The sequence below is a fragment of the Coregonus clupeaformis genome, unplaced genomic scaffold (genome assembly GCF_020615455.1).
Source record: "Coregonus clupeaformis isolate EN_2021a unplaced genomic scaffold, ASM2061545v1 scaf0797, whole genome shotgun sequence".
NCBI classification, from domain to species: Eukaryota; Metazoa; Chordata; class Actinopteri; order Salmoniformes; family Salmonidae; genus Coregonus; species Coregonus clupeaformis.
In genome coordinates, this window is record NW_025534252.1 from 127,501 (window position 1) to 154,135 (window position 26,635).

The 26,635-nt window shown below is 48.2% G+C and overlaps 1 pseudogene; it reads right to left on the reverse strand.

The window, feature by feature from the left end:
- Positions 1-26,635, reverse strand: part of LOC121559096 — a 44,644-nt pseudogene that overhangs the window by 7,547 nt on the left and 10,462 nt on the right.

The following is a 26,635-nucleotide window of genomic DNA, read 5'->3' on the forward strand; positions in this document are numbered from 1 at the left end:
GGAGGCAGGGCTCCTGTTGTCTTTGGTTAGAAGTTAGGGTTAGGGTTAGTTAGTATAGTGGAGGCAGGGCTCCTGTTGTCTTTGGGTTAGGGTTAGGGTTAGGGTTAGGTTAGTTAGTATAGTGGAGGCAGGGCTCCTGTTGTCTTTGGGTTAGGGTTAGGGTTAGTTAGTATAGTGGAGGCAGGGCTCCTGTTGTCTTTGGGTTAGGGTTAGGGTTAGTTAGTATAGTGGAGGCAGGGCTCTGTTGTCTTTGGGTTAGGGTTAGGGTTAGTTAGTATAGTGGAGGCAGGGCTCCTGTTGTCTTTGGGTTAGGGTTAGGGTTAGTTAGTATAGTGGAGGCAGGGCTCCTGTTGTCTTTGGGTTAGGGTTAGGGTTAGGGTTAGTTAGTATAGTGGAGGCGGGGCTCCTGTTGTCTTTGGGTTAGGGTTAGGTTAGGGTTAGTTAGTATAGTGGAGGCAGGGCTCCTGTTGTCTTTGGGTTAGGGTTAGGGTTAGGGTTAGTTAGTATAGTGGAGGCGGGGCTCCTGTTGTCTTTGGGTTAGGGTTAGGGTTAGGGTTAGTTAGTATAGTGGAGGCAGGGCTCCTGTTGTCTTTGGGCTGACTTGTGGTAACTCTGTGGTTGTAAATCAGTAGTTCAGTAAACTGTGGAAACATTGACTTGCCTGACCATGGGTTAGGGTTAGGTTACTTTAGATCATGCTGCAGGTCATGTAACTGTTTGGTACATGCAATATTTGCTTTAATTGTGGACTCGTGGTTCATACGCACCGGATAGATGTTGAATTTATCCTGCCACTGTGTGACCGTTGTCTTTTTGTTGTCACGGCCTTATTGTATATCACGGTGGTGTATGAATCAAATCAAATTGTATTTGTCACATGCGCCAAATACAACAGGTGTAGACCTTACCGTGAAGTCCTTAACCAACAATGCAGTTTTAAGAAAAATAAGTGTTAAGTAAAAAATAGATAAGTAAAAAATAATTAAAGAGCAGCAATAAAATAACAGTAGGGGAGGCTATATACAGGGGGGTACCGGTACAGAGGCTATATACAGGCTATATACAGGGGGTACCTGTACAGAGGCTATATACAGGGGGTACCGGTACAGAGGCTATATACAGGCTATATACAGGGGGTACCGGTACAGAGTCAATGTGCGGGGTACAGGTTAGTCGAGGTAGTTGAGGTAATATATACATGTAGGTAGAGTTATTAAAGTGACTATGCATAGATAATAAACAGAGAGTAGCAGTGGGGGGGTGGGTGGACAATGCAAATAGTCCGGTGGCCATTTTATTAGCTGTTCAGGAGTCTTATGGCTTGGGGGTAGAAGCTGTTGAGAAGCCTCTTGGACCTAGACTTTGCGCTCCGGTACCGCTTGCCGTGCGGTAGCAGAGAGAACAGTCTATGACTAGGGTGGCTGGAGTCTTTGACAATTTTAGGGCCTTCTTCTGACACCGCCTGGTATAGAGGTCCTGGATGGCAGGAAGCTTGGCCCCAGTGATGTACTGGGCCGTCACGCACTACCCTCTGTAGTGCCTTGCGGTCGGAGGCCGAGCAGTTGCCATACCAGGCGGTGATGCAACCATTCAGGATGCTCTCGATGGTGCAGGATCTGAGGACCCATGCCAAATCTTTTCAGTCTCCTGAGGGGGAATAGGCTTTGTCGTGCCTTCTTCACGACTGTCTTGGTGTGTTTGGACTACAGCGTTGTCGATGAAAATGGGTGTGTGCTCAGTCCTCTTTTTCCTGTAGTCCACAATCATCTCCTTTGTCTTGACTCACGTTGAGGGAGAGGTTGTTATCCTGGCACCACACGGCCAGGTCTCTGACCTCCTCCCCATAGGCTGTCTCATCGTTGTCGGTGATCAGGCCTACCACTCGTCAGCAAACTTAATGATGGTGTTGGAGTGCGTGCTTGGCCATGCAGTCGTGGGTGAACAGGGAGTACAGGAGGGGGACTAAGCACGCACCCTGAGGGGCCCCCGTGTTGAGGATCAGCGTGGCAGATGTGTTGTTGCCTACCCTTACACCTGGGGGCGGCCCGTCAGGAAGTCCAGGATCCAGTTGCAGAGGGAGGTGTTTAGTCCCAGGGTCCTTAGCTTAGTGATGAGCTTTGTGGGCACTATGGTGTTGAACACTGAGCTGTAGTCAATGAATAGCATTCTCACGTAGGTGTTCCTCTTGTCCAGGTGGGAAAGGGCAGTGTGGAGCGCAATAAAGATTGCATCATCTGTGGATCTGTTGGGGCGGTATGAAAATTGGAGTGGGTCTAGGGTTTCTGGGATAATGGTGTTGATGTGAGCCATGACCAGCCTTTCAAAGCACTTCATGGCTACAGACGTAGCTATGGGTCAGTAGTCATTTAGGCAGGTTACCTTGGTGTTCTTGGGCACAGGGACTATGGTGGTGTCACGCTCTGGTTCCGGGACTTGGTATTTTAGCCAGAGTGTGTTAAGTTTTGTTGTGTTTGGGTTGGTTGGGTGGTTATTGGTTGTTTCTGTGTTTGGTTGAGTGACTCCCAATCAGTGGTAACGAGTGTCAGCTGTCGGCTCGTTATCTCTGATTGGGAGCCATATTTAAACTGTCATTGTTCACCTTGGGGTTGTGGGTTTTTGTTCATTGTTCAGTAGTTGTCACTGAGGACTTCACGATCGTGGTTTGTTTTGTATTCTCGTGTTGAATTATTAAAGTCAAGATGTTCACTCCCAACGCTGCGCTTTGGTCATACTTCTTAGGCGATCGTGACAGAAAAACCCACCACAACGAGACCAAGCAGCGTGTCCAGGAGCCAACGCCAGAAGCAACTCTAGCGGATATCCACTTCGACTGGGTCAAGCCGCGTGAGGAGGAGAGAGGTTGGACTTGGGAGCAGAGGATGGAGAGTCTGGCCAGAGACCCCCAGAAAATCTTTAGGGGGGCTCACGACGCCGGGCAGAAGGTGTACGGCCCGGAGGAGTGCAAGAGGTTGGCAGATATGGCCGCCAGTTTAAGGGGGCCACTGGTCACTAAGGGGAAGGGAAAGTGTGGAGGCACGGCGAGAGGTACTGGGGTGTGTTACCAGTCCGGTCCGGCCCGTTCCTGATCCCCGTGTAGGGCCAGGGGTGTGTGTCCCCAGTGCGGTTCTGTCTGTTCCTGTTCCTCGCATTGAACCTACGGTGGCGTCGCCAGCCCGACTCGGCCTGTTCCTGCTCCCGCACAAGTCTGTGGTGCGTTTCGCCAGCCCAGCCCGGCCCGTTCCTGCTCTACGCACCAAGCCTACGGGGTGCGTCGCCAGCCCAGCCCGGCCTGTCCCTGCTCTACGCACCAAGCCTACGGTGCGCGTCGCCAGCCCGACTCGGCCTGTTCCTGCTCCCCGCACCAAGTCTGTGGTGCGCCGCCAGCCCAGCCCGGCCTGTTCCTGCGCCCGCACCAAGACTACGGTGTGCGTCGCCGGCCCAACCCGGACTGTTCCTGCCACTCGCACCAGGCTAAGGGGCGAGTCGTCAACCTGGTTCAGCCTATTCCTGCTACTCGCACCAAGCCAGGGAGGCGAGTCGTCAACCTGAGGAGGTCCGTTCGCCCACGCACAAGCCGAGGGTGCGTATGGTCGGCCAGGTCCGGTCCGTTTCTGTCTCACGCGCCAAGCTAGGGGTGCGCGTCATCAGTTTGGATCCAGCCAGCTGGGTTGGATCGGACCGGGCCATTACGGGGGGAGTTATGTAGGGTGGTGGTCAAGCCCGGAGCCGGAGCCGCCTCCGAGGAGCAACACCCACCCAGCCCTCCCCTATTTGGGTTTTTGAGGCGCGGTCGCAGTCCGCGCCTTTAGGGGGGGGGTACTGTCACGCTCTGGTTCCGGGACTTGGTATTTTAGCCAGAGTGTGTTAAGTTTTGTTGTGTTTGGGTTGGTTGGGTGGTTATTGGTTGTTTCTGTGTTTGGTTGAGTGACTCCCAATCAGTGGTAACGAGTGTCAGCTGTCGGCTCGATTATCTCTGATTGGGAGCCATATTTAAACTGTCATTGTTCACCTTGGGGTTGTGGGTTTTTGTTCATTGTTCAGTAGTTGTCACTGAGGACTTCCACGATCGTGGTTTGTTTTGTATTCTCGTGTTGAATTATTAAAGTCAAGATGTTCACTCCCAACGCTGCGCTTTGGTCATACTTCTTAGGCGATCGTGACAGGTGGTCTGCTTGAAACATGTTGGTATTACAGACTCAGTCAGGAACAGGTTGAAAATGTCAGTGAAGACACTTGCCAGTTGGTCAGCGCATGCTCTGAGTACACATCCTGGTAATCCGTCTGGCCCTGCGGCCTTGTGAATGTTGACCTGTTTAAAGGTCTTACTCACATCGGTTACGGAGAGCGTGATCACACAGTCGTCGGAACAGCTGGTGCTCTCATGCAGGCTTCAGTGTTGCTTGCCTCGGCGAGCATAGAAGTAATTTAGCCAATCTGGTAGGCTCGTGTCACTGGGCAGCTCGTGGCTGTGCTTCCCTTTGTAGTCTGTAATAGTTTGCGAGCCCTGCCACATCCGACGAATGAGTGGGTTATAGAGCAAACAACGCAACTATCACAACAGGTTGTAATATGGGTTTTTGACTGGCTTGGCTTCCCAGTGATTTTACCCACGCGCGCTCCTAGTGAGCAGCATATGATGCACTCATTGGACTGTGAGACACTTTGGACAGGAGTCTCTTAAGAACGACAGTGGAAATCTAGGCTAAGTAAGGGATGCGTCCCAAATGGCACCCTATTCCCTATATAGTGCATTACTTTAGACCAGAGAATGGCACCCTATTCCCTATATAGTGCATTACTTTAGACCAGAGAATGGCACCCTATTCCCCTACATAGTGCACTACTTTAGACCAGAGAATGGCACCCTATTCCCCTATGTAGAGCACTACTTTAGACCAGAGAATGGCACCCTATTCCCTATATAGAGCACTACTTTTAGACCAGAGAATGGCACCCTATTCCCCTATAGTGCACTACTTTAGACCAGAGAATGGCACCCTATTCCCTATATAGAGCACTACTTTAGACCAGAGAATGGCACCTATTCCCTATATAGTGCACTACTTTAGACCAGAGAATGGCACCCTATTCCCTATATAGAGCACTACTTTTAGACCAGAGAATGGCACCCTATTCCCTATATAGAGCACTACTTTAGACCAGAGAATGGCACCCTATTCCCCTATAGTGCACTACTTTAGACCAGAGAATGGCACCCTATTCCCTATATAGAGCACTACTTTAGACCAGAGAATGGCACCCTATTCCCTATATAGTGCACTACTTTAGACCAGAGAATGGCACCCTATTCCCTATATAGAGCACTACTTTAGACCAGAGAATGGCACCCTATTCCCTATATAGAGCACTACTTTAGACCAGAGAATGGCACCCTATTCCCTATATAGAGCACTACTTTAGACCAGAGAACGGCACCCTATTCCCTATAGAGCACTACTTTAGACCAGAGAATGGCACCCTATTCCCTATATAGTGCACTACTTTAGACCAGAGAATGGCACCCTATTCCCATATAGAGCACTACTTTAGACCAGAGAATGGCACCCTATTCCCTATATAGTGCACCACTTTAGACCAGAGAATGGCACCCTATTCCCTATATAGTGCACTACTTTAGACCAGAGAATGGCACCCTATTCCTTATATAGTGCACTACTTTAGACCAGAGAATGGCACCCTATTCCCTATATAGTGCACTACTTTAGACCAGAGAATGGCACCCTATTCCTTATATAGTGTAGTACTTTAGACCAGAGAATGGCACCCTATTCCCTATATAGTGCACTACTTAGACCAGAGAATGGCACCCTATTCCTTATATAGTGCACTACTTTAGACCAGAGAATGGCACCCTATTCTTTATATAGTACACTACTTTGAGACCAGGGGCCCATCGGGGAAGAGGGCGCCATCTTGGACGCACCCTTAATGTCAGCTGTTTGTCCACTCACCTGTATGGGTTTTCCAGCTCCCTCTGTTATGAAGTTCAGCTGATTCCTGAGAGACAACAGGGTGTTTATACCACCACATTTTAACAGGTTGGGTTGACGTTCAAAACATAAATCTCAAAACCATAAAACTGTTTTTTATTGAGGAAGCGATAAGAACAGAGAGATAGGATGCATCCCCAAATGGCATCCTATCCCCTATGTAGTACACTACTTTTCACTAGAGCACTATGGGCCCTGGTCTAAAGTAGTGCACTATATAGGGAATAGGGTGCTGTTTGGAACGCGGTTGTAGTCTTACCAGCCATCGTAGGCCCAGAGCCCGTTGTAAAACGCCAGTCCAATGGATCCAAAGGAGGTTGAGGCTCCGTCAAATGGGTTGGACAGATTCTCAGTGTTTCCTGGACACAAACGTGACAGTGTATACATTTGATATTCATACTTTTGACCTGGGCCCATAGGGTGTAACCAAAAAGTACAGGGGTGATAACACAGGGTGGGTACTGGAATAAATAGCAAAGTTTTCATCCCAAATGGTACCCTATTCCATACATAGTGCACACCTTTGACCAGGATCCATAGGGCTCTGGTCAAAAGTAGTGCACTACTGTATATAGGGGAAAAGGGAGCCATTTGGGTTGCAGTTAAAAACACCAAAGACTCAACAACCTAACAAGGGATTGTCCAGTATATCTGTCCAGTTACAGGATCATGTCTGTCTATATAATGTCCAGTTACAGTATCATGTCTGTCTATATAATGTCCAGTATATCTGTCTCTGTCCAGTTACAGTATCATGTCTGTCTATATAATGTCCAGTTACAGTATCATGTATGTCTATATAATGTCCAGTTACAGTATCATGTCTGTCTATATAATGTCCAGTTACAGTATCATGTCTGTCTATATAATGTCCAGTATCATGTATGTCTATATAATGTCCAGTATATCTGTCTCTGTCCAGTTACAGTATCATGTATGTCTATATAATGTCCAGTTACAGTATCATGTCTGTCTATATAATGTCCAGTATATCTGTCTCTGTCCAGTTACAGTATCATGTATGTCTAAAACAACAAGAGCCAATGAGGTGGTCCCTGCACGCACCCCACACCTGGAGTTCCAGGTCTCAGGCAGCCTCTGGAACTGCCGTTCTGCTGCCAACAAGGCTGACTTCATCCCAGCCTATGCTACCCTCCAGTCCCTCGACTTCCTGGCGCTGACGGAAACATGGATTACCACTGAAAACACTGCTACTCCTACTGCTCTCTTCCTGTCTGACCATGTTTTCTTGCATACCCCGAGAGCATCTGGTCAGAGGGGTGGTGGCACAGGAATCCTCATCTCTCCCAAGTGGACATTCTAAATTTTTCCCCCTAACCCATCTGTCTATCTCCTCATTTGAATTCCATGCTGTCACAGTCACTAGCCCATTTAAGCTTAATATCCTTGTCATCTATCGCCCTCCAGGTTCCCTTGGAGAGTTCATCAATGAGCTTGACGCCTTGATAAGCTCCTTTCCTGAGGATGGCTCACCCCTCACAGTTTTGGGGGGGATTTCAACCTCCCTACGTCTACATTTGACTCATTTCTCTCTGCCTCCTTCTTTCCACTCCTCTCCTCTTTTGACCTCACCCTCTCACCGTCCCCCCTACTCACAAGGCAGGCAATACGCTTGACCTCATCTTTACTAGATGCTGCTCTTCTACTAATCTCACTGCAACTCCCCTCCATGTCTCCGACCACTACTTTGTATCCTTTTTCTCTCTCGCTCTCCTCCAACACTACTCACTCTGCCCCTACACAGATGGTAATGCGCCGCCGCAACCTTTGCTCTCTCTCCCACTACTCTCTCCTCTTCCATCCTATCATCTCTTCCCCTGCTCAATCCTTCTCCCTCCAATCTCCTGATTCTGCCTCCTCAACCCTCCTCTCCTCCCTTTCTGCATCCTTTGACTCTCTGTGTCCCCTATCCTCCCGGCCGGCTCGGTCCTCCCCTCCAGCTCCGTGGCTTGATGACTCATTGCGAGCTCACAGAACAGAGCTCCGGGCAGCGGAGCGGAAATGGAAGAAAACTAAACTCCCTGCCGACCTGGCATCTTTTCACTCCCTCCTCGCTACATTTTCTTCATCTGTTTCTGCTGCTAAGGCCACTTTCTACCACTCTAAATTCCAAGCATCTGCCTCTAACCCTAGGAAGCTCTTTGCCACATTCTCCTCCCTGCTGAATCCCCCCTCCTCTCTCTCTGTGGATGACTTCGTCAACCACTTTGAAAAGAAGGTTGACGACATCCGATCCTCGTTTGTTAAGTCTAATGACACTGCTGGTCCTGCTCACACTGCCCTACCCTATGCTTTGACTTCTTTCTCCCCTCTCTCTCCAGATAAAATCCTGCGACTTGTGACTGCAGGCCGCCCAACAACCTGCCCGCTTGACCCCATCCCCCTCCTCTCTTCTCCAGAACATCTCCGGTGACCTTCTCCCTACCTCACCTCGCTGATCAACTCATCCCCTTGACCGCTGGCTATGTCCCTTCCGTCTTCAAGAGAGCGAGAGTTGCACCCCTTCTCAAAAAACCAACACTCGATCCCACTGATGTCAACAACTACAGACCAGTATCCCTTCTTTCTTTTCTTTCCAAAACTATTGAGCGTGCCGTCTTTAGCCAACTCTCTTGCTATCTCTCTCAGAATGACCTTCTTGATCCAAACCAGTCAGGTTTCAGGACTGGTCATTCAACTGAGACTGCTCTTCTCTGTGTCACGGAGGCTCTCCGCACTGCTAAAGCTAACTCTCTCTCCTCTGCTCTTGTCCTTCTAGACCTGTCTGCTGCCTTTGATACTGTGAACCATCAGATCCTCCTCTCCACCCTCTCCGAGCTGGGCATCTCCCGGCGCGGCTCACTCCTGGATTGCGTCCCTACCTGACCGGTCGCTCCTACCAAGTGGCGTGGCGAGAAGCTGTCTCCGCACCACGTGCTCTCACCACTGGTGTCCCCCAGGGCTCAGTTCTAGGCCCTCTCCTATTCTCCCTATACACCAAGTCACTTGGCTCTGTCATATCCTCACATGGCCTCTCCTATCATCGCTACGCTGACGATACACAACTAATCTTCTCCTTTCCCCCTTCTGATAACCAGGTGGCGAATCGCATCTCTGCATGTCTGGCAGACATATCAGTATGGATGACGGATCACCACCTCAAGCTGAACCTTGGCAAGACGGAGCTGCTCTTCCTCCCGGGGAAGGACTGCCCGTTCCATGATCTCGCCATCACGGTTGACAACTCCGTTGTGTCCTCCTCCCAGAGTGCGAAGAGCCTTGGCGTGACCCTGGACAACACCCTGTCGTTCTCCGCTAACATCAAGGCGGTGACCCGATCCTGCAGGTTCATGCTCTACAACATTCGGAGAGTACGACCCTGCCTTACAAAGGAAGCGGCACAGGTCCTAATCCAGGCACTTGTCATCTCCGTCTGGATTACCTGCAACTCGCTGTTGGCTGGGCTCCCTGCCTGTGCCATTAAACCCCTACAACTCATCCAGAATGCCGCAGCCCGTCTGGTGTTCAACCTTCCCAAGTTCTCTCACGTCACCCCCGCTCCTCCGCACACTCCACTGGCTTCCAGTTGAAGCTCGCATCTGTTACAAGACCATGGTGCTTGCCTATGGAGCTGTGAGGGGATCGGCACCTCTGTACCTTCAGGCTCTGATCAGTCCCTACACCCAAACGAGGGCATTGCGTTCATCCACCCTCTGGCCTGCTGGCTCCCCTTCCTCTGCGGAAGCATAGTTCCCGCTCAGCCCAGTCAAAACTGTTCGCTGCTCTGGCACCCCAATGGTGGAACAAGCTCCCTCACGACGCCAGGACAGCGGAGTCACTCACCACCTTCCGGAGACATTTGAAACCCCACCTCTTTAAGGAATACCTGGGATAGGATAAAGTAATCCTTCTACCCCCCAAAAAAAATACAATAAATAAAAATAAAAATAAAAATGTAAAGTGGTTGTCCCACTGGCTATAAGGTGAATGCACCAATTTGTAAGTCGCTCTGGATAAGAGCGTCTGCTAAATGACGTAAATGTAATGTAAATGTGCAGATACAGTGCCTCCAGAAAGTATTCACACCCCCTTGATTATTTCAATATTCAGTTGTGTTACAGCATGAATTTCAAATTAATTACATTTAGATTTCGTCTCACTGGCCTACACACAATACCCCATAATGCCAAAGTGGAATTATATTTTTAGAAATGTGTACAAATTATTTAGAAATTAAAAGCTAAAATGTCTTGAATCAATAGATATTCAATCCCTTTGTTATGGCAAGGCTAAATAAGTTCAGGAGTATCAATTTGCTTAACAAGTCACATAATACGTTGCATGGAGTCTGTGTGCACTAATAGTGTTTTTAAATGACTACCTCATCTCTGTACCCCACACACACAATTATCTGTAAGGTCCCTCAGTCGAGCAGTGAATTTCAAACACAGATTCAACCACAAAGACCAGGGGAGGTTTTCCAATGCCTTGCAAAGAAGGGCACCCTATTGGTAGATCGGTAAAAAAAAAGAGCAGACATTGAATATCCCTTTGAGGCATGGTGTATCAATACACCCAGTCACTACAAAGATACAGGCATCCTTCCTAACTCAGTTGCCAGAGAGGAAGGAAACCACAGAGGGATTTCACCATGAGGCCAATGGTGACTTTAAAACAGTTACAGTTTAAAGGCTGTGATAGGAGGAAACTGAGGATGGATCAACAACATTGTAGTTACTCCACAATACTAACCTAAATGACAGAGTGAAAACAAGGAAGCCTGTACAGAATACAAATATTCCAAAACACGCATCCTGTTTGGAAAAAGGCACCAAAATAAAACTGCAAATAATGTGGTAAAGAAATTAACTTAATGCCCTGAATAGAAAGCGTTATGTTTGGGGCAAATCCAACACAACACATCACTGAGTAACACTATTTTCAAGCATAGTAGTGGCTGCATCATGTTATGGTTATTCTTGTCATCGGCAAGGACGTTTTAGGATAAAAATAAAAACGGAATGGAGCTAAGCACAGGCAACATCCTGGAGGGAAACCTGGTTCAGTCTGCTTTCCAACAGGCACTGGGAGACACATTCACCTTTAAGCAGGACAATAACCTAAAACACAAGGCTAAATATACATTGGAGTTGCTTACCAAGATGACATAGACTTTTCCTGAGTGGCCTAGTTACGGATTTGACTTAAATCAGCTTGAAAATCTATGGCAAGACTTGAAAATGGCTGTCGAGCAAATGATCAACAACTAACAAAGAATAATGTGCAAAATATTGTACAATCCAGGTGTGCAAAGCTCAGAGACTTACCCAGGAAGACTCACAGCTGTAATCACTGACTAAGTTGATTCTAACATGGATTGACTCAGGGGTGTGAATACTTATGGAAATGAGACACTGTGTTTCTGTGTTTCATTTTCAACACATTTGCAAAAATGTCTAAAACATGTTTTCACTTTGTCATTATGGGTTATTGTGTGTAGATGTCTGAAAAAATTATATTTGATCCATTTTGAAATTAGGCTGTAACAACAAAATGTGGGAAAAAGTCAAGGGGTATGAATACTTTCTGAAGGCCCTCCTATGTTGAACATAATAAACAGCTCCCCTATCCACTGGATGTGTACCAAACTCACTAAAAGGGGCAGTAATAAAGCCTCTCTTGAAAAAGCCAAACCTTGACCCAGAAAATGTAAAAAAAACTATCGGCCTATATCGAATCTCCCATTCCTCTCAAAAAGTATAGAAAAATATGTTGTGCAGCAACTCACTGCCTTCCTGAAGACAAAAATGTATACGAAACGCTTCCAGTCTGGTTTTAGATCCCATCTTAGCACTGAGACCGCACTCGTGGAAGGTGGTAAATGACCTTTTAATGGCGTCAGACCAAGGCTCTGCATCTGTCCTCGTGCTCCTAGACCTTAGTGCTGCTTTTGACACCATCGATCACCACATTCTTCTGGAGAGATTGGAAACCCTAATTGGTCTACACGGACAAGTTCTTGCCTGGTTTAGATCTTATCTGTCTGAAAGATATCAGTTTGTCTCTGTGGATGGTTTGTCCTCTGACAAATCAATGGTAAGTTTCGGTGTTCCTCAAGGTTCCGTTTTAGGACCACTATTGTTTTCACTATATATTCTACCTCTTGGTGATGTCATTCGAAACACAATGTCAACTTTCACTGCTATGCGGACGACACACAGCTGGACATTCAATGAAACATGGTGAAGCCCCAAATTGCCTACCCTGGAAGCCTGTGTTTTAGACATAAGGAAGTGGATGGTGGTAAATGTTTTACTTTTTAAACTCAGACAAAACAGAGATGCTAGTTCTAGGTCCCAAGAAACAAAGAGCTCTTCTGTTGGATCTGACAATTCATCTTGATGGTTGTACAGTCGTCTCAAAAACAAAAACTGTGAAGGACCTCAGGCGTTACTCTGGACCCTGATCTCTCTTTTGACGAACATATCAAGAATATTGGTTGCACTATAAAGGGAATAGGGGGTCATTTGGGATGCAGACTGAGTGTGTAAAGTGCCAACCTTGTGCCAAGAGGACGAAGCCTGACACTACGATGACCAGGATGATGAAGAGTTTGGCTGCAGTGAAGAAGTTCTGGACAAAGCTGGCTAGCTTCACACTGAGACAGTTCACCAACACTATCAGAACTAGGAGGAGGAGGAGGAGGAAGAGGAGGAGGAGGAGGAGGAGGAGAGGGAGGAAGAGGCGGAGGAAGAAGAGGAGAGGAGGAGGAGGAGAGGGTGGAGGAGGAGGAGGGAGGAGGAGAAGAACACAAGGTCAGGATGAGCACGGTGGGGGTCAAGTCAGGGCTTTCAGTTGTGTTCTATTAGGATTTTTCATAATTCAAGAAGTATTCAAACTCACGTATGCACGCTACAGCCAGGCACTTGGTGACCACAATGGGAGGAGTGCATCCTGGGTAGAACGGGCGTGGAGGCGTACTCTGCGAGGCTTAGGGAGATGATGGCGAGGGAGGAGGGCTTTAGGACCATGATGGTGCTCCAGGAGTAGAGGTAGGCCACCACTGACCCAAAGGCCTCCATCAGGCATGCAGTACTCCCCTCCAGACTTAGTGATCATGGTGCCCAGCTCCGCGTAGCACAGCGCCCCTGCAGGCAGACAGACAGGCTCAGAGACAGAGAGTTGGCTGACAGTAGTCCTGGGGTGTCTAACTCAGAGACAGAGAGTTGGCTGACAGTAGTCCTGGGGTGTCTAACTCAGAGACAGAGAGTTGGCTGACAGTAGTCCTGGGGTGTCTAACTCAGAGACAGAGAGTTGGCTGACAGTAGTCCTGGGGTGTCTAACTCAGAGACAGAGAGTTGGCTGACAGTAGTCCTGGGGTGTCTAACTCAGAGACAGAGAGTTGGCTGACAGTAGTCCTGGGGTGTCTAACTCAGAGACAGAGAGTTGGCTGACAGTAGTCCTGGGGTGTCTAACTCAGAGACAGAGAGTTGGCTGACAGTAGTCCTGGGGTGTCTAACTCAGAGACAGAGAGTTGGCTGACAGTAGTCCTGGGGTGTCTAACTCAGAGACAGAGAGTTGGCTGACAGTAGTCCTGGGGTGTCTAACTCAGAGACAGAGAGTTGGCTGACAGTAGTCCTGGGGTGTCTAACTCAGAGACAGAGAGTTGGCTGACAGTAGTCCTGGGGTGTCTAACTCAGAGACAGAGAGTTGGCTGACAGTAGTCCTGGGGTGTCTAACTCAGAGACAGAGAGTTGGCTGACAGTAGTCCTGGGGTGTCTAACTCAGAGACAGAGAGTTGGCTGACAGTAGTCCTGGGGTGTCTAACTCAATGCCTGGATGGCCGTGTGTCTGCTGCTGCTTCTGCTGCTTTCCTTTCAATGTGTCCAATTAAAGACCTAGACAACCAGGTGAGTTCCTAACTAATCAATTAAGACCTAGACAACCAGGTGAGTTCCTAACTAATCAATTAAGACCTAGACAACCAGGTGAGTTCCTAACTAATCAATTAAGACCTAGACAACCAGGTGAGTTCCTAACTAATCAATTAAGACCTAGACAACCAGGTGAGTTCCTAACTAATCAATTAAGACCTAGACAACCAGGTGAGTTCCTAACTAATCAATTAAGACCTAGACAACCAGGTGAGTTCCTAACTAATCAATTAAGACCTAGACAACCAGGTGAGTTCCTAACTAATCAATTAAGACCTAGACAACCAGGTGAGTTCCTAACTAATCAATTAAGACCTAGACAACCAGGTGAGTTCCTAACTAATCAATTAAGACCTAGACAACCAGGTGAGGGGAGATTCTAACTAATAAATTAAGACCTAGACAACCAGGTGAGTTCCTAACTAATCAATTAAGACCTAGACAACCAGGTGAGTTCCTAACTAATCAATTAAGACCTAGACAACCAGGTGAGGGGAGATTCTAACTAATCAATTAAGACCTAGACAACCAGGTGAGTTCCTAACTAATCAATTAAGAACTAGACAACCAGGTGAGTTTCTAACTAATAAATAAAGACCTAGACAACCAGGTGAGTTCCTCACTAATCAATTAAGACCTAGACAACCAGGTGAGGGGAGTTCCTAACTAATCAATTAAGACCTAGAAAATCAGGTGAGGGGAGTTCCTAACTAATCAATTAATACCTAGACATCCAGGTGAGGGGATTTCCTAACTAATCAATTAAGACCTAGACAACCAGGTGAGTTCCTAACTAATCAATTAAGATGTAGACAACCAGGTGAGTTCCTAACTAATCAATTAAGATGTAGACAACCAGGTGAGGGGGTTCCTAATTAGTCAATGACCTTAATTGATCAATCAAGTACAGGGAAAAAGCGAAAACTGGCAGACACTGTGCTCTGGGAATTTGGTATGACAGCCCTGCACTAGTGACAGACGTTAACCAGGAGCTGGTCAGAGCTTTGTTTCTGGCTGCTGAGATCAGCTGACCCAGACGGGGAAAGGAATTCCCTCCTAGATCTTAATAAGTCAGCAGGGTTCATGTTGTTTCTGGCTGCTGAGATCAGCTGACCCAGACGGGCATCCCAATGGGTGCCATTTGGAATGCAGCTCCAGTCTTTCTCACACAGACCTTCTCACATGGAGCCTCAGCACTTTGGTCATTCCTGATTTAGGAGATTCCTGTCATTCTTCCCCACCACTAGTGACTGGTTAGAGATTACCCAGGACAGGGTTGGTCAGGTAATCTATCTCAGTTTATGGTGTCATTTAGAGACTGGTTAGATATTACACAGGACAGGGTTTGTCAGGTACAGTGGGGGAAAAAAGTATTTGATCCCCTGCTGATTTTGTACGTTTGCCCACTGACAAAGAAATGATCAGTTTATAATTTTAATGGTAGGTTTATTTGAACAGTGAGAGACAGAATAACAACAAATGAATCCAGAAAAATGCATGTCAAAAATGTTATAAATTGATTTGCATTTTAATGAGGGAAATAAGTATTTGACCCCCTCTCAATCAGAAAGATTTCTGGCTCCCGGGTGTCTTTTATACAGGTAACGAGCTGAGATTAGGAGCACACTCTTAAAGGGAGTGCTCCTAATCTCAGTTTGTTACCTGTATAAAAGACACCTGTCCACAGAAGCAATCAATCAATCAGATTCCAAACTCTCCACCATGGCCAAGACCAAAGAGCTCTCCAAGGATGTCAGGGACAAGATTGTAGACCTACACAAGGCTGGAATGGGCTACAAGACCATCGCCAAGCAGCTTGGTGAGAAGGTGACAACAGTTGGTGCGATTATTCGCAAATGGAAGAAACACAAAAGAACTGTCAATCTCCCTCGGCCTGGGGCTCCATGCAAGATCTCACCTTGTGGAGTTGCAATGATCATGAGAACGGTGAGGAATCAGCCCAGAACTACGCGGGAGGATCTTGTCAATGATCTCAAGGCAGCTGGGACCATAGTCACCAAGAAAACAATTGGTAACACACTACGCCGTGAAGGACTGAAATCCTGCAGCGCCCGCAAGTCCCCCTGCTCAAGAAAGCACATATACAGGCCTGTCTGAAGTTTGCCAATGAACATCTGAATGATTCAGAGGAGAACTGGGTGAAAGTGTTGTGGTCAGATGAGACCAAAATGGAGCTCTTTGGCATCAACTCAACTCGCCGTGTTTGGAGGAGGAGGAATGCTGCCTATGACCCCAAGAACACCATCTCCACCGTCAAACATGGAGGTGGAAACATTATGCTTTGGGGGTGTTTTTCTGCTAAGGGGACAGGACAACTTCACCGCATCAAAGGGACGATGGACGGGGCCATGTACCGTCAAATCTTGGGTGAGAACCTCCTTCCCTCAGCCAGGGCATTGAAAATGGGTCGTGGATGGGTATTCCAGCATGACAATGACCCAAAACACACGGCCAAGGCAACAAAAGAGTGGCTCAAGAAGAGGCACATTAAGGTCCTGGAGTGGCCTAGCCAGTCTCCAGACCTTAATCTCATAGAAAATCTGTGGAGGGAGCTGAAGGTTTGAGTTGCCAAACGTCATCCTCGAAACCTTAATGACTTGGAGAAGATCTGCAAAGAGGAGTGGAACAAAATCCCTCCTGAGATGTGTGCAAACCTGGTGGCCATCTACAAGAAACTACTGACCTCTGTGATTGCCAACAAGGGTTTTGCCACCAAGTACTAAGTCATGTTTTGCAGAGGGGTCAAATACTTATTTCCCTCATTAAAATGCAAATCAATTTATAAAATTTTTGACATGCGTTTTTCTGGATTTTGTGGTTGTTATTCTGTCTCTCACTGTTCAAATAAACCTACCATTAAAATTATAGACTGATCATGTTGGGCAAACGTACAAAATCAGCAGGGGATCAAATACTTTTTTCCCTCACTGTAATCTATCTCAGTTTATGGAGTCATTTAGTGACTGGTTAGAGATTACACAGGACAGGGTTGGTGTGTGTGTGTCCTCACCCAGTGTAGCCAGAGTGTGTGTGTCCTCACCCAGTGTAGCCAGAGTGTGTGTGTCCTCACCCAGTGTAGCCAGAGAGTCTGTCCTCACCCAGTGTAGCCAGAGAGTGTGTGTCCTCACCCAGTGTAGCCAGAGTGTGTGTGTCCTTACCCAGTGTAGCCAGCACTCCGCAGGCTGCCCAGACACACAGACATGGTCCTACGGCTCCCGTTTCCAGCAGCACTGCCTTAGGGGAGATGAAGATGCCGGAGCCGATCATGGTTCCTACGATCAGACAGATCCCACTAAAAAGGCCCACCTGCAGAGAGAGAGACAGGAAGTGGTTATGACAACTTCCTGAGAGGGTGATACAGGTTGGAGGTAGAACCAGTGGGAAGGGTGGCCCCAGCGATTAAACCCCAGTGTCTGTTGGGGAGTTTTGTATATGTGACTGTGTCATCACTCAACCATGCCTGTGTACATTTTGTCTTGACATGTAATACCCCTGCCTGCCTGCCCGCCCGCCCGCCCGCCCGTCCGCCCGCCCGCCCGCCCGCCCGCCCGTCCGTCTGTCTGCCTGCCTGCCTGCCTGCCTGCCTGCCTGCCTGCTCTGTCTGTCTGTCTTGTCGTCTGTCGTTCTGTCTGTCTGCCTGTCTGTCTGTCTGTCTGTCTGCCTGCCTGCCTGCCTGCCTGCCTGTCTGTCTGCCTGCCTGCCTGCCTGCCTGCCTGCCTGCCTGCCTGCGTTCAGTTTATGGACTCTTGTCTATTAATGCCTGCCCGCCCGCCCGCCCGCCCGTCCGCCCGCCCGCCCGCCCGCCCCGTCTGTCTGTCTGCCTGCCTGCCTGCCTGCCTGCCTGCCTGTCTGTCTGCCTGCCTGTCTGTCTGTCTGTCTGTCTGTCTGTCTGTCTGTCTGTCTGCCTGCCTGCCTGCCTGCCTGCCTGTCTGTCTGTCTGCCTGCCTGCCTGCCTGCCTGCCTGCCTGCCTGCCTGCCTGCCTGCGTTCAGTTTATGGACTCTTGTCTATTAATCTCCATTATTGTATTTTGTGTTATTGTTCAATATATATATATACAGTACCAGTCAAACGTTTTACAACACCTACTCATTCAAGGGTTTGTCTTTATTTTTGCTATTTTCTACATTGTAGAATAATAGTGAAGACATCACAACTATGAAATAACACATATGGAATCATGTAGTAACCAAAAAAGTGTTATATTTTATATGTGAGATTCTTCAAATAGCCACCCTTTGCCTTGATGACAGCTTTGCACACTCTTGGCATTCTCTCAACCAGCTTCACCTGGAATGCTTTTCCAACAGTCTTTGACGGAGTTCCCACATATGCTGAGCACTTGTTGGCTGCTTTTCCTTCACTCTGCGGTCCGACTCATCCCAAACCATCTCAATTGGGTTGAGGTCGGGGGATTGTGGAGGCCAGGTCATCTGATGCAGCACTCCATCACTCTCCTTCTTGGTAAAATAGCCCTTAAACAGCCTGAAGGAGTGTTGGGTCATTGTCCTGTTGAAAAACAAATGATAGTCCCAACTAAGCCCAAACCAGATGGGATGGCGAATTGCTGCAGAATGCTGTGGTAGCCATTCTGGTTAAGTGTGCCTTGAATTCTAAATAAATCACAGACAGTGTCACCAGCAAAGCACCCCCACACCATAACACCCCCTCCTCCATGCTTTACGGTGGGAAATACACATGCAGAGATCATCTGTTCACCCACACCGCGTCTCACAAAGACATGGCGGTTGGAACCAGAAATCTCCAATTTGAACTCCAGACCAAATGACACATTTCCACCGGTCTAATGTCCATTGCTCGTGTTTCTTGGCCCAAGCTAGTCTCTTCTTCTTATTGGTGTCCTTTAGTAGTGGTTTCTTTGCAGCAATTCGACCATGAAGGCCTGATTCGCACAGTCTCCTCTGAACAGTTGATGTTGAGATGTGTCTGTTACTTGAACTCTGTGAAGCATTTATTTGGGCTGCAATTTCTGAGGCTGGTAACTCTAATGAACTTATCCTCTGCAGCAGAGGTAACTCTGGGTTTTCCATTCATGTGGCGGTCTTCATGAGAGACTGCACTTGAAGAAACTTTCAAAGTTCTTGACATTTTCCATATTAACTGACCTTCATGTCTTAAAGTAATGATGGACTGTAGTTCTTCTTTGGTTATTTGAGCTGTTCTTGCCATAATATGGACTTGGTCTTTTACCAAATAGGGCTATCTTCTGTATACCCCCTCTACCTTGTCACAACACAACTGATTGGCTCAAACGCATAAATTCCACAAATTAACTTTTAAGAAGGCACACCTGTTAATTGAAATGCATTCCAGGTGACTACCTCATGAAGCTGGTTGAGAGAATGCCAAGAGTGTGCAAAGCTGTCATCAAGGCAAAGGATGACTACTTTGAAGAATCTCAAATATAACATATATTTTGATTTGTTTAACACTTTTTTGGTTACTACATGATTCCATATGTGTTATTTCATAGTTTTGTTGTCTTCACTATTATTCTACAATGTAAACAATTGTTAAAATAAAGAAAAACCCTTGAATGAGGAGGTGTTCTAAAACTTTTGACCGGTAGTGTATATATATATTTTATCTTATAAAACATGGCCTGTCCTCACTCAATCAATGACTGACTGGCCCATGATGGTGTTTCTAAACACAGTGTAGTGTGAGTTAGTGAGCAGTGGACGTTAACCCAATGAGTCCCACTGTCACGCCGGCGTGATTTAGTACTTCTAACCCCTTTTTAAACACGGTGTGTTTCTTCTGCATCCGTAGATACCAACCATTAGTCTGTGTGGTTAACGGGGAAGGAGCTCGAGCGTTTTTTTTGAGGTTTGTGAGACAAACGCAGATCCCGAAGGGGCCCCACAGTACCGGGACTCCTTTTTTTTAACAAACACTTCATTGTGAGGCTAAATATGAGGGCTGGACATGCACATAAATGAATGCCAGATACATGAAAAGCCTTTTTTTTTTGCTAGGGTGTCGAGACTGATAGGATTAATTCAGGGTTAAATGTTTAATTTCTGTAAAAAATAAAAAGGGGGAAAATGTGACAATGAATCTACATTTCACTGCAACGTTCCTCAATAGAACTACAGGATGAAGCAGTAGTTCTATTGAGAGGTGCAGACTCTGGTTTTCCTGAGAGTCTCACGGTGTTGACAGATTCCTAACATTCCTCAGTCAGTCAGCTACTGTTCTCAGAGTCATTCAGTAACCCTGTTTCCCTATAACAGGACTATACATTTACAGCTACCATACAGAGGCCTTGTACACAGGCTAGGATGATTGATGTTCATACATTTTAGTCATTTAGCAGACGCTCTTATCCAGAGCGACTTACAGTTAGTGAATACATTATTTTTTATTGTTTTCATACTGGCCCCTCGTGGGAAACGAACCCACAACCCTGGCGTTGCAAACACCATGCTCTACCAACTGAGCTACATCCCTGCCGGCCATTCCTCCCCATACCCTGGACGACGCTGGGCCAATTGTGCGCCGCCCCATGGGTCTCCCGGTCGCGGCCGGCTACGACAGAGCCTGGATTCGAACCAGGATCTCTAGTGGCACAGCTAGCACTGCGATGCAGTGCCTTAGACCACTGCGCCACTCGGGAGGTTACTTGAGTACTTACGTACTTATAGCAAGGAGAACATGAACATGAATGGAACAAGAATGCAATGTCATACTTTGGCAGTAATCATGAATAATACTACTAGCTAAATGTATCCCGATTGTCTGTTTGATCTTTGGACTGATGTTGTTTCCACTTCCTTTCACTGGTTACTGGAACTCTGAAAAAACCTATTGTTTGTTCTGTCTTGAAACAACTTTATTTTATTTAGTTCTCTGTCATCTCTTGAAACAACTTTTAGATTTTGTTTGTCATTCAGTGATATTAAAACTAGTGTGTGACAGTGGCCCAGTTAATCTGGTCTGGTTTAGTATTATCTGATTTGGTAAAGGTCCCAGATTGCTGTTCTGAGAGGAATAATGGTGACAGAGAGAGCCGGTGAGACAGAGTCTTGCGTCTCAAATGGTACCCTATTTTCTATACAGGGAATAGGGTGCCATTTGGGACGTAGTGGGAACAGTGAGTTCAGTGAGTGTGGAACAGACTACAGCAGGGTTAATACGGGGTGATGGAGGTTGGTACCACCTGGCACTGTAGTAAAACCTCTCTGCTCTGTCTGCTCTGGGCTGGCTGGCTGGGGGACTGGGTGGGGGCTGAGGGGCTGGCTGGCTGGGGGGCTGGGGTGGGGGGCTGGGGGGCTGGCTGGCTGGGGGGGCTGGCTGGGGGGCTGGGTGGGGGGCTGGGGGGCTGGGGGGCTGGCTGGCTGGGTGGGGGGCTGGGGGGCTGGCTGGGGGCTGGCTGGCTGGGGGCTGGGGGGCTGGCTGGGGCTGGCTGGCTGGGGGCTGGGGGGGCTGGCTGGGGGGCTGGCTGGCTGGGGGGCTGGCTGGGGCTGGCTGGGGGGCTGGCTGGAGGGCTGGGGGGCTGGCTGGCTGGGGGGCTGGGGGGCTGGCTGGGGGGGCTGGCTGGGGGGCTGGCTGGCTCGGGGGGCTGGGTGGGGGCTGGGGGGCTGGGTGGGGGGCTGGCTGGGGGGCTGGGGGGGCTGGGTGGGGGGGCTGGGGGGCTAGGGGGCTGGCTGGGGGGCTGGCTGGCTGGGGGACTGGGGGGCTGGCTGGGGGTTGCTGGCTGGCTGGGGGGCTGGGGGGCTGGGTGGGGGGCTGGGAGGCTGGGGGCTGGCTGGCTGGGGGGCTGGGGGGCTGGCTGGCTGGGGGGCTGGGGGGCTGGCTGGGGGCGGGCTGGGGGGCTGGCTGGCTGGGGGCTGGCTGGGGGGCTGGCTGGGGGCTGGGGGCTGGGGGGCTGGCTGGCTGGGGGCTGGCTGGAGGGGCTGGGGGCTGGGGGGCTGGCTGGCTGGGGGCTGGCTGGCTGGCTGGCTGGGGGGGCTGGCTGGCTGGGGGGCTGGCTGGCTGGGGGGGCTGGCTGGCTGGGGGGCTGGGGGGCTGGCTGGCTGGGGGGCTGGCTGGCTGGAGGGGCTGGCTGGCTGGGGGGGCTGGCTGGCTGGGGGGCTGGCTGGCTGGGGGATCACATGAATGATCATGAGAGCCACTGGAGATCCTATGCTGTGAAAATGTACTCAGGCTCTCTCTCAGACACACACACACACATTAGGGTGACCACATATATTTTTTTAACTGCATTTCTATACAATTTAAAAAACCCTAAAATGCTATTGGGAGAACAGCAAAACCAGCCAAAATGCCACCAGCCATTATCACCTTGGCTGCTGTAGGTTCATCCACCTCAGGCCATCTACAAACACACAGCCTATTAGCTTTATACAGCGCCTTCGGAAAGTATTCAGACCCCTTGACTTTTTCCACATTTTGTTACGTTACAGCCTTATTCTAAAATTGATTAAATAAAACAATTTCCTCATCAATCTGTGGTATCCACTTCCTTTCACTGGTCAACACAGCTAGTAATCAGTGGTATTTATACTTTAGTTTGAAAAACCTAAAGACATGAATGTGATATTGACCAAAAACAGGACATCGTGCTGTCTTGACCCTGATTTGGGTCGGCTTTGCTAGACATTGCTGGAGCAGGACGTGAGGTAGAAACTATTGTGTTGCTTCTTCAAATATAAAAATACTACATATTTACAGCAACACCACTACACAGACGGCGTGGACATTTTAAAGACGTGGGCTTTTGTCTACCGTGTTAGATGTCAATAAAGCTTGGTGTGCAAACCACTGTGGAACTCTGAAAAAACCTATTGTTTGTTCTGTCTTGAAACAACTTCACTTTATTTTGTTCTCTATCATCTCTTGAAACAACTTTATTTTGTTCTCTGTCATCTTTTTAAATAACTTTTAGATTTCGTTTGTCATTCAGTGATATTAAAACTAGTGTGTGACAGTGGCCCAGTTAATCTAGTCTGGTTTATTATTATCTGATTTGGTAGAGGTCCCAGATACAGTGGTTGTATTTTAATGTGGGCCTGTAGGGAAGACAGGTCATGTGGATATGTTCATATTGAAACATATCTTTATTTTGTTCCTAACTTGTTTGATGAGATTAGTAGAGATTCTCCCAGGGGACCCCACATGGGGCCTGGCCCCAAGTTTGGGAACCACTGCACTAACCTCTCTCTCTGTCTCCTCTGCTTCCTCCTGCATGCATTGCAGCCTGCTTCAGCCTCACCACTGAGCACCACATCCCTGTCTGTCTCTGTAGCCTACTGTCTGTCTCTGTAGCCTACTGTCTGTCTCTGTAGCCTACTGTCCGTCTCTGTAGCCTACTCTCTGTCTCTGTAGCCTACTGTCTGTCTCTGTAGCCTACTGTCTGTCTCTGTAGCCTACTGTCTGTCTCTGTAGCCTACTGTCTGTCTCTGTAGCCTACTGTCTGTCTCTGTAGCCTACTGTCTGTCTCTGTAGCCTACTGTCCGTCTCTGTAGCCTACTCTCTGTCTCTGTAGCCTACTGTCTGTCTCTGTAGCCTACTGTCTGTCTCTGTAGCCTACTGTCTGTCTCTGTAGCCTACTGTCTGTCTCTGTAGCCTACTCTCTGTCTCTGTAGCCTACTGTCTGTCTCTGTAGCCTACTCTCTGTCTCTGTAGCCTACTCTCTGTCTCAGTAGCCTACTGTCTGTCTCTGTAGCCTACTGTCTGTCTCTGTAGCCTACTCTCTGTCTCTGTAGCCTACTCTCTGTCTCTGTAGCCTACTGTCTGTCTCTGTAGCCTACTCTCTGTCTCTGTTCACTACTGTCTGTCTCTGTAGCCTACTCTCTGTCTCTGTAGCCTACTGTCTGTCTCTGTAGCCTACTGTCTGTCTCTGTAGCCTACTGTCTGTCTCTGTAGCCTACTGTCTGTCTCTGTAGCCTACTGTCTGTCTCCGTAGCCTACTGTCTGTCTCCGTAGCCTACTCTCTGTCTCCGTAGTCTACTGTCTGTCTCTGTAGCCTACTGTCTGTCTCTGTAGCCTACTGTCTGTCTCTGTAGCCTACTGTCTGTCTCCGTAGCCTACTGTCTGTCTCTGTAGCCTACTGTCTGTCTCTGTAGTCTACTGTCTGTCTCTGTAGCCTACTGTCTGTCTCTGTAGCCTACTGTCTGTCTCTGTAGCCTACTGTCTGTCTCTGTAGCCTACTCTCTGTCTCTGTAGCCTACTGTCTGTCTCTGTAGCCTACTGTCTGTCTCTGTAGCCTACTCTCTGTCTCTGTAGCCTACTGTCTGTCTCTGTAGCCTACTCTCTGTCTCTGTAGCCTACTGTCTGTCTCCGTAGCCTACTGTCTGTCTCTGTAGCCTACTCTCTGTCTCTGTAGCCTACTGTCTGTCTCCGTAGCCTACTGTCTGTCTCCGTAGCCTACTGTCTGTCTCTGTAGCCTACTGTCTGTCTCTGTAGCCTACTGTCTGTCTCTGTAGCCTACTGTCTGTCTCCGTAGCCTACTGTCTGTCTCCGTAGCCTACTGTCTGTCTCTGTAGCCTACTGTCTGTCTCTGTAGCCTACTGTCTGTCTCTGTAGCCTACTGTCTGTCTCTGTAGCCTACTCTCTGTCTCTGTAGCCTACTGTCTGTCTCTGTAGCCTACTCTCTGTCTCTGTAGTCTACTGTCTGTCTCTGTAGCCTACTGTCTGTCTCTGTAGCCTACTCTCTGTCTCTGTAGCCTACTGTCTGTCTCCGTAGCCTACTGTCTGTCTCAGTAGCCTACTGTCTGTCTCCGTAGCCTACTGTCTGTCTCAGTAGCCTACTGTCTGTCTCTGTAGCCTACTCTCTGTCTCCGTAGCCTACTGTCTGTCTCCGTAGCCTACTCTCTGTCTCTGTAGCCTACTCTCTGTCTCTGTAGCCTACTGTCTGTCTCTGTAGCCTACTGTCTGTCTCTGTAGCCTACTGTCTGTCTCTGTAGCCTACTGTCTGTCTCTGTAGCCTACTGTCTGTCTCTGTAGCCTACTGTCTGTCTCTGTAGCCTACTGTCTGTCTCTGTAGCCTACTGTCTGTCTCTGTAGCCTACTGTCTGTCTCTGTAGCCTACTGTCTGTCTCAGTAGCCTACTGTCTGTCTCTGTAGCCTACTGTCTGTCTCTGTAGCCTACTGTCTGTAAAGCCCAGTGGTGGAAAGCACTTAAGTAAGGACTTTTTAGTAGCGTTATGTTTTGCTCCTGGCTTCGTTTAATATTAGCTTCTGACTTCATCCTTCTAGCTGGCTAAGTAATACTTACAGCCCTTCAATGTTACTCAACTAGAGGTCTCTGCAGGCAGCTAGCCACCTGACTGACATATCTAAAGGCGACTATTTACAGACATATCTAAAGGAGTGCATCATCCTCCGAGAGTCGCTTTTTGTTTATTTTGGGGGATGTCTGCAGACACGGCAGGAGCAGTGGGACGGTTTTAAAATAGCCAATTGTCCGGCATCACACACACACACACACACACACACACACACACACACACACACACACACACACACACACACACACACACACAGACTAACACACATTCTGTCCTCTACATTACTCACGTCCTTCTGCAGCACGGTAGCCTTAACGTCCTCAGCAGGCTGGGAGTCGGAGGCGGACATATTGGAGGTGGGGCCGGGGGCGGGGCAGGGAGCAGGGCTGCCATTAAACATGTCCTTCCTCTTCCTCACACTGCCCTCGTCCATGTTACCCTGCTCACACGCACAAACACACACACACGCGTAAGAGGACAACGTAAAGAGGACAGACTCAGTTCTCTACCTGGTCTCATCAACTCAAAGACTCAATCATGGACACTCTTACTGACAGTTGTGGCTGCTTCGTGTGACGTATTGTTGTCTCTACCTTCTTGCCCTTTGTGCTGTTGCCAATAATGTTTGTACCATGTTTTGCTGTTACCATGTTGTTGTCATGTGTTGCTGCCATGCTATGTTGTTGTCTTAGGTCTCTCTTTATGTAGTGTTGTGGTGTCTCTCTTTATGTAGTGTTGTGTTGTCTCTCTTTATGTAGTGTTGTGGTGTCTCTCTTTATGTAGTGTTGTGGTGTCTCTCTTTATGTAGTGTTGTGGCGTCTCTCTTTATGTAGTGTTGTGGTTTCTCTCTTTATGTAGTGTTGTGGTGTCTCTCTTTATGTAGTGTTGTGGCGTCTCTCTTTATGTAGTGTTGTGGTGTCTCTCTTTATGTAGTGTTGTGGTGTCTCTCTTTATGTAGTGTTGTGTTGTCTCTCTTTATGTAGTGTTGTGGTGTCTCTCTTTATGTAGTGTTGTGGTGTCTCTCTTTATGTAGTGTTGTGGCGTCTCTCTTTATGTAGTGTTGTGGTTTCTCTCTTTATGTAGTGTTGTGGTGTCTCTCTTTATGTAGTGTTGTGGCGTCTCTCTTTATGTAGTGTTGTGGTGTCTCTCTTTATGTAGTGTTGTGGTGTCTCTCTTTATGTAGTGTTGTGGTGTCTCTCTTTATGTAGTGTTGTGGTGTCTCTCTTTATGTAGTGTTGTGGCGTCTCTCTTTATGTAGTGTTGTGGTGTCTCTCTTTATGTAGTGTTGTGGTGTCTCTCTTTATGTAGTGTTGTGGTGTCTCTCTTTATGTAGTGTTGTGGTGTCTCTCTCTATGTAGTGTTGTGGTGTCTCTCTTTATGTAGTGTTGTGGCGTCTCTCTTTATGTAGTGTTGTG